Below are 8,419 nucleotides of genomic sequence, written 5' to 3' on the forward strand. Positions count from 1 at the left end.
TAGGCACCAAGGAGAGCCAGAAAGTGCTGGCAAATGTCCTGTGGCACAGGGCAGCCAGGGGCTGTAGGCAGGAGAGCCTGGGCAGCAGGTCAGCACTGCCGGCACAGGGTTGTTTCCCTGGGGGCTGGCTCTCCTGGGGGGACCCTGGAAGAGGAATGAGGTAGCTACAGGCCACACTGCTCTGCTGCCCAAGCCCAGTGCTCCTCTCCTCTGAGCAGCCCCTCTGCTTTGGGGGACTTGTGTTAGCCAGGGAACACAACCCAGAATTCCCCGGCCACCTTGGGCCCTTCCCTGGGGCTGTGGGTGGCCGTGTGAGTGGCTCTCGATGCCTCTGCCATGGGGGGACCTACTCCTCGGTGCTGCCAGATAGCTCCTGTGTGAACAGGAGGAGAAAGCTGGGAACCAACAGAGACTGCGGGGCAGGGTGGGCATTCATCTCCCAGCCCCAGGCACCCATGGAGGCTGGGCTGAGCCGCATCAGGGGTCAGGCAGTGGTGGGTTCCCACTGGAGTGTCCTCAGGGACTGGGGAAACCAGCAATGACAGTCCCAGCTCGGCAGTGTGATGGGCCCCACCAGGCCCTTCTCCAGTACACCCTTGTTTCCCTGAGGGCACAGCCAGGTCCCTTCCCCCATCCCAGTCACAGAGGTGGGGAACGGGCTGGCCCCTTACCTGAACACCTCACTCCAGCGTCCTCACTGTGATCACAGTAGTGTTGACCCCATCCGTTGTGTGTACAGTCAGAGAGGGCAGACTCGGTGCCACGACAGCGAACATAATCCATCCAAATGGGGCCAGATCCTGGCCCAAAGGTTGCGTACTTAGGAGCTTCAAGAGCAGACCCACAGCCCAGCTGCTTACAGACCACTGTGGCATCATCCATGTCCCAGTCGTCATCACACACAGTCCCCCACTGGCCCTGGTGTTGCACCTCCCCTCTTCCAGTGCAGTGTCCACCACCATTTTCCAGCCTCACCTCTGCAGCCCCTTCAAACATTGACAGGGGACCTGTCAGGAGAGTGGGGAACCCCAGCCTGCAGGTCTGGAAGAAGTCCCTGCCTGGGCCGTGTCACAGGCACCTGGGTGGGAGCCCTCCCTCTTCTTGGCTGTCCCCAGGGCAGTGTGGGGGTCCCTTCTCTCCCCACAGGCTGAAAAGGGCTGGGGGTGCCCATAGGCAGACCTGCTGTGCCATTCACCACCCCACAGCCTGTGACACCTCCTCCCACCTCAACCACCCCCTGCCCATGCCCACCTGCACACCATGTCCGGCCCTGCACAGGGCACGGTCTCCTCACCAGCCCAGCAAGCCCTGTACAGCCCCGTGCCCCCAGGCCCACAGCTCCCTCTCCCACCCAGAGAGGCACAGGGAAAGGCAGAAGTTCGATTGACTTGAGCACCTTCTGCCCCTCATCTCACTGGCACATGCCAAGAAACCCCATTCCCAGAGGTATCCCGATGAGCCCACTGGTGCCCGCTGGCCCTATCTGTGGGACAAGGAAGCCAGCACTTACCCCTGCACAGCTGCACCCACAGGAGCAGCCACAGCACCCGAGGGGACAGGAGTCCTTCTGTGCCCATCCTGAGCCTCCTGCCCTGCTGGCACAGCCCTGCTGCGCCCCACTCCCTCTCACGGCTACTGGGGCCTCAGGCGATGGCAGGGGAATATATCTCTGCAGATGCTGGCCCAGCTGCAGGAGGAGCCAATCGAAGCAGCAGCACCTTTTTAGACGTTATCGGGAGCTATCTCCCCTCCGACACGGCCCAGCCCTCCAATGAACTTCTCCAGCGCCGTTCATGACCATATATGAGGCACATATATGTCCCGCTGCGGGTGTCACGGTCCCTGTGGCGGGGGATCGTCACGGGACAAGCTGGCTGTGGAGGGGAAATGGGTCTGTCACCCCTTGAACCTTGCTGTGGGGACTGGGAGCACTGAGCATCTCCTATGCTGGGCTCATCCACGAACCCAAGAGGCAAGCGTCCAGCTGCCCCCGAGATGTGGGAACCATGGAGCTGGGGCTGCACCGGGGTCTGTGTTGGGGTGGGAAGGAAACAGCCCCTGCCCCTGCGACAGACCCCGCTGTGCTGGGAGCAGCAGCTGGGCAAGGTCCTTGGCCAGGGGAAGAGCTCCCTTCCAGGAGTGCTGGCTCGCCCGTCCCTCCCCAGAGAGCCCCACGGTGGGTCCCTTGCAGGAGCCAGAGCTGGGACATGTCCCTGCCCTGGCAGCAGACATGCAGCCCAGAGCCTCAGACGTGTCCCTGACTCTCAGCCTGTCACCGAGGGGCCGTTATTCCCCACGGGCGGATCGGGAGCTGGAGCCTGCAGGTGCACAAACCACAGCCCACGTGGCCTCGCAGCGCTCACCGCGCTCCCCCCGCAGCGCCCGGGGAAGGCAGTCTGTGGTTTCCTGCTGGCACCGTGCCCAGGCACATCCCCGCGGTGCCCCCGAGCCACCCCCACCACGACTGCTCCAGCCAGGGCTGCGGGGGCTGCTCCTTCGGCCTCGCAGACACGGGGCCGGGCAGCTCCTGTCCCCCGTGATGCCCCTCTGATGCACACGGACGTTCTGCACCGAGACCAACGGCCATGGGGTGCCATCGGTGACGTTACATCACAGCATCCTACTGCCACCGCTGTGTACTGAGCAGTTATGGTGATGGTGACCTCCAACCCTCCTACTTCTGCTGCTGTGAGCTCTTGAGTTACAGTCACACGTGTGTGCTGCTTTCAGGCTTTTGCTGATGACGGTTCTTCCCAAAAGCCATATTTGGGTGGGGTCTAAGTATTATTTTGATGCCATCAGAATCTGCTCGCCTATGACATTCCAGGGAACAAGTGACCTCAACTAGCCACTCACTCACTCCCCAGCAGGATGGTGGAGACAACTGGAAGGGCAAAAGTGAGAGAAAACCTCATGGGTCAAAATAATGACACCTTAATAAATGGTGAAAAATAAAAAAGGAAGGACACAGGGGATGCAGACGCAATCCCTCACACCAGCAGACCAATGCCCAGGCAGTCTCAGAGCAAGGGCTACTTTGGAGAAACTCCCCTCCCACTTTTAGTGCTGAACAAGATGCCATATGGCATGGAATATCTCTTTGGCCTGTTCGCGTCACCTTTCCTGACTTTGTCCCCTCCCAACCTCTTGTCCACCCTCAGCCTCCTAACTGTGGGGTCAGAATGAGAAACAGAGGCAGCCTTGACACTATGCCAGCACTAATCAGCCATAGCTACAACATCAGGGTGTTATCAACACTGTTTTAGCCACCGGCAGCTGCCTGGGGCAGTGGGTTTCTCCATGCTCTGCTGCACACTGCCTATACCTTTTCACTACCACTCTGCCAAAGCAATGCCCTGGACCAGTTCTTCTGTGAAATCCCCCAGATCCTCAAGCTCTCCTGCTCAGACTCAGACTGTCTCCGGGAAGTTGGGGTCCTTGTGGGTGGTACATGCTTAGTTTCTGGGTATTCTGTTTTCATTGTGCTCTCCTATGTGCAGACCTTCAGGGCCGTGCTGAGGATGTCCTCTGAGCAGGGACGGCACAAACCTTTTTCCACGTGCCTCCCTCACCTGGCCACAGTCTCTCTGTTCATCAGCACTTCATTTTTTGCCTACCTGAAGCCCCCCTCCATCTCTTCCCCATCCCTCGATCTGGTGGTGGCTGTTCTGTACTCAATGGGACCTCCAACTCTGAACCCCTTCACCTACAGCATGAGGAACAGGGAGCTCAAGGACGCCGTGGAGAAATTGATCCAATGGATCTTGTTCCACCAGCAGTAACCTCCCTCCCCTTCTCTGCAAGTTCTCCCAGAGCTTGTCTTAGGCCAGGCCTCTGATATCTTTCTCCTGTGATAATTGTAGTCATAGGTACCTGCTCTGCTTCCTACCACTTCCCTAGAGGCTTCATCCTGTCCTGTCTGAGCCTTTCACAAATGCTTTGAACGCTGCATCAGATCTGGCCTCCCTGACAGCATCTCAGCAATCAAAGGGGTCTCCTGAGTGCAGGGCCTGAAGGCTGGGCTGTCCTTAAAAAGCTGCTGCCAAGAACAAGCCCAAGGAATTAGACTTGAAAAAGGTCTTTTCTGATTCTTTTCTCCCTGTGTTGGGGGCAATAAGCTTGTGGCAGCTCTGAGATCTATTAGACAGCAAGTGGAGCAAGACTCTATTCCTGGTGTCCAGAGGCCGTGTGGATGCTGCATGAGCTCTCTATTACCTCTTTACGCTGCCACATATATAGCAGGGCTGATGGCATATATTGTTCCCTGTGGAAAGGAGTCTGGAGGGGTCAGGAGAGAAAGGACACTCTCCGTGTGTCTTGGGGAGGGCAGTGAATGGAGACTCAGAAGACGAAACACCCCCAAAGGTGAAGTTTTCCCAGAGTAAAGCACTAAATCCAGACACCCACAAACCATGACCCTGCAGTTCTGTGGGAGCCAGTGAAACTGCAGCAGGCACAGGGAAGGGAGACAGCAGAGATGCGGGAGCTGCCTGAGGTGCCCCAGGGAAGGGGCTCTCACGCTGTCTTGGGGAGCAGGGCTGGTGGGGAGGCAGAGGGGGACAGAGGCAGGCAGGGCTGGGCATCACTTGCAGCATGAATGTGGGAGAGACAGAGAGTGACTGGCCTGTGTCTCCTTGTGCCCTTGGGGCCAGCTCCAGCCCTGGGGCTGACGGGGAGGCTGAACAGCCTCAATGGCCCTGGAGCTGCTGTGCCCTTCAGAAGGGCTGGAGCTGTGGTGGGAGTGCCCAGAGCTCGGCAGCAGCCTGCAGCGGGAACTGCCATGGGGCCGGCCCAGACTGGGCTGCTCTGCTGCGGTGGTCTGGGGAGAGGGCAGGGGAGGTGGGGAGAGCCAGGGAGGGGCTGGGCTGGGCTGGAAGGTTTGTTGGGAACAGAAAACAGCGCTGCTAGCTGAGCTGTGTGAGTGTGCAGGGTGGGAGCACACAGCAGTGTGATCGCGGTGCACAGCCAGGCCTTTTGGAGAAGGACACAAGACATCAAAGGCAGAAAAGAGAGGACCTGGTCTGTGCCATGGTCCCTGGACATCCTGAGGAAGCTTCCCCATGAACACTGGCCAAAACCAGCCCTGAACTCTGGCCATTTCCACCTCTGGTGATACAAGCAGCTGTGGGCAGGGACTCTGCTGCATGGCAAACTCCATCTTCCTCCTGGGCTCAGTGCGTGCAGGGGCATGGCCAGCCCTGTGCAGTTGCAAAAGCCTACGTGGGATTCAACTGGGGTTGGGCAGGGGTGGGCAGCGGTGAGAGGCTGCCACTGCTGGAGGAAGAAGCATGGGTGCCTGCCCAGGGTCTATGCTGGGCAGAGATTTTCCCACCCCGAATGCACCCTGGTCCATGCAGTGCCTGCACCATGGGGCTGTGGGGCCATGTGGGGCAGTGGGACTTGTCCGACCCAGCTGAGGAGGTCTTCCCTGCTCCCCCCACAGTCCCCAGCTCTGCCCACTGTCACGCCACGGGCACTGCCAAAGTCCCTCTGTGCTAAGTGATGAGGTGTCTCTGTGTGCCCTTCTCTGAGCCCATGTAGCCACCCACAGTGCTTCTCTCTGCTTGGAGCTGGTCACCGTGGGCTGCCTGCATGGTCCCAAGAGATCCTGGCCAGACTTGGCCTTGGAGATGGGCTGTGATGCTCCTCAGCCCACAGCATGTGCTGAGTGCCAACCCAGGAATGTCCCCTGCAGATGAGCTCATGCTGTGCAGGAGACATGCCTGAGCCCTGCACGATGTCCTCACCCCAGCATTCTTCTGGGTACAAAGGGGGACTGGACCATCGGATCCTGTCATGGATGAGTGGAATGCACCTCATTCCAAAGAGAGAAGCAGCAATATGTTTTACTGAGGTAAAATAAGAATTTGACAGACTTCAGTAAGTTCAATGGAATTTCACAAAGTTTTACAGTAGTTTGACAATGTTCAGTAAGTTTGATGGCAAGGTTCACCTTATTAAGTACTGCATGGAAGAAAATTGAGTTAGAATCGAGTTAGAATGATTCACACAGAGATTGGTGATGCAAAGAGTAAGGAGGAACCTCGCATTGAGTCACGGGGTTCAGAGTGGACCTCCTTGCCTTCTAAATACCTTTTGGAGCCTGGCGGTGGCTGTATCCAATCTTAGTCTCAGACCTGGTCAACGCTTTATGTCGAATGGAATCGCCCATACAATGTTTATAATAATATTGAGTAGCTACATGGATTAATAATGTTTCATAGTATTAAATCAGCACGCTGTCAGGCACTTAGTGAGGATCTGTTGCGGGTAAGGGATCTCTCTGCCTTGGGTAAGGAAGGATCTCTCAGTTTCAGGAGAGGAATCTCTAACCTTGAGAGGTGTCCCTGCTCAAGGGGAGAGTCACCGGGCATATTGTCCAGCTGCAGTTCAGGGAGAGCTCACATCGGGCCCATCCTGATGGTAATGTTTATTGGGTGAAGTGGTTGGCTGTTAGTCAACAGTGTAGACAAGATAGATGCTGTCGTTTTAGTTCTGGTATGGTGTTCTGTACTTTGGTTATCTTGCACTTTGGGGTTTTGAAACCACCTTTTTAAATAGTTTTGAAGACACTTTCACTCCCATGTATGCGAGCCAGGTGCTTTCCAGTTCTCAAGTTCTCCCCAAGGATGTGATGCCTTTTGCTCTTTAGTCAGCCGGAACCAAGGTAAGTGTGTCCATCACACATAGGAGCAACAGCACACATTACTGAGCCCACTGGGCCTCCCTCTCCTGCCTTTCCAGCCTGGGTAGAGGCAGAGGAGATGCTTCTTGCAAAGTGGAAGCCCAACGGGACTGGAAGGAGTCATGTCCACTGCTCCCCTCGGGTAGCAAAGAGCAAGGGAGGCCCCTGTGCACCTCCCGTGCTGACCCGCCTAGTGGATGAGGGGAAGGCTGTTGATGTTGTCTACCTGGACTTCAGCAAAGCCTTTGACACTGTTCCCCACAGTATTGTCCTGGAGAAGCTGGCGACTCGTGGTTTAGACAGGTGCACTCTTCGCTGGGTAAAAAAGTTGGCTGGACAGCCAAGCCCAGAGAGTTGTGGTGAATGGGGTGAAATCCAGCTGGCGGCCGGTCACAAGCGGAGTCCCCCAGGGCTCAGTTTTGGGGCCGATCTTGTTTAATATCTTTATTGATGACCTGGATGAGGGGATAGAGTGCTCCCTCAGTAAGTTTGCAGATGACACCAAGTTGGGAGGGAGTGTTGATCTGCTTGAGGGTAGGAAGGCTCTGCAGAGGGATCTGGACAGGCTGGATCGATGGGCCGAGGCCAATTGTATGAGGTTCAATAAGGCCAAGTGATGGGTTCTACATTTTGGCCACAACAACCCCAGACAACGCTACAGGCTTAGAGACGAGTGGCTGGAAAGCTCCCCCGCAGAAAAGGACCTGGGGGTGTTGATTGACAGCAGGCTGAAGATGAGCCAGCAGTGTGCCCAGGTGGCCAAGAAGGCCACCGACATCCTGGCCTGTATCAGAAATAGTGTGGCCAGCAGGAGCAGGGAGGTGATCGTGCCCCTGTACTCGGCACTGGTGAGGCCACACCTCGAGTACTGTGTTCAGTTTTGGGCCCCTCACTACAAGAAGGCCATTGAGGTGCTGGAGCGTGTCCAGAGAAGGGCAACGAAGCTGGTGAGGGGTCTGGAGCACAAGTCTGATGAGGGGCGGCTGAGGGAGATGGGGTTGTTCAGTCTGGAGAAGAGGAGACTGAGGGGAGACCTTATCGCTCTCTACAACTACCTGAAAGGAGGTTGCAGAGAAGTGGGTGCTGGTCTCTTCTCCCAAGTGACTAGTGACAGGACTAGAGGAAATGGCCTCAAGTTGCTGCAGGGGAGGTTCAGGTTGGATATTAGGAAAAAGTTCTTTACTGAGAGAGTAGTGAAACATTGGAACAGGCTGCCCAGGGAGGTGGTAGAGTCACCCTGTCTGGAGGTATCCAAGGAACATGTGGATGTGGAATTGTGGGATGTGGCTTGATGGGCATGGTGCTGTGTGGTGTGGGTGGGTTGTTTTGGTGTGGGTTGTGGTGTATTTTATGGTTTGTGGGTGGGTGTGGTGTTGTTTTTTTGTGGGTTTTTTTTTTTTTCAGGTTGGACTTGATGATCTTACAGGTCTTTTCCAACCTTAGTGATTCTGTGATTCTGTGATTCTGTAATTCTGTGATTCTGTGAGAGAGGAATCCTCTCTGGAAGGACATGCCGACTGCTCTGCTGCCTTCAGCTCCCAACAAGCCAGGCCCCTCTGCCTCAGAACGTCTGAGGCTTTCTGGTTTCATATGAGTTGATGAAGATGCTGTCATCTGAAGGGCAGGGAGGTGAACGCCATTTCGGGGGACTTTCCTGTCCTGCTCACCAAATTCAGAGATGTCTCTGGTTCAGTTGCCCTGCCTCAGTTTACATCATATTCCTGGGGGGTCAGC

Source organism: Gavia stellata, chromosome 34 (assembly GCF_030936135.1).
Source record: "Gavia stellata isolate bGavSte3 chromosome 34, bGavSte3.hap2, whole genome shotgun sequence".
Taxonomy (NCBI): Eukaryota; Metazoa; Chordata; class Aves; order Gaviiformes; family Gaviidae; genus Gavia; species Gavia stellata.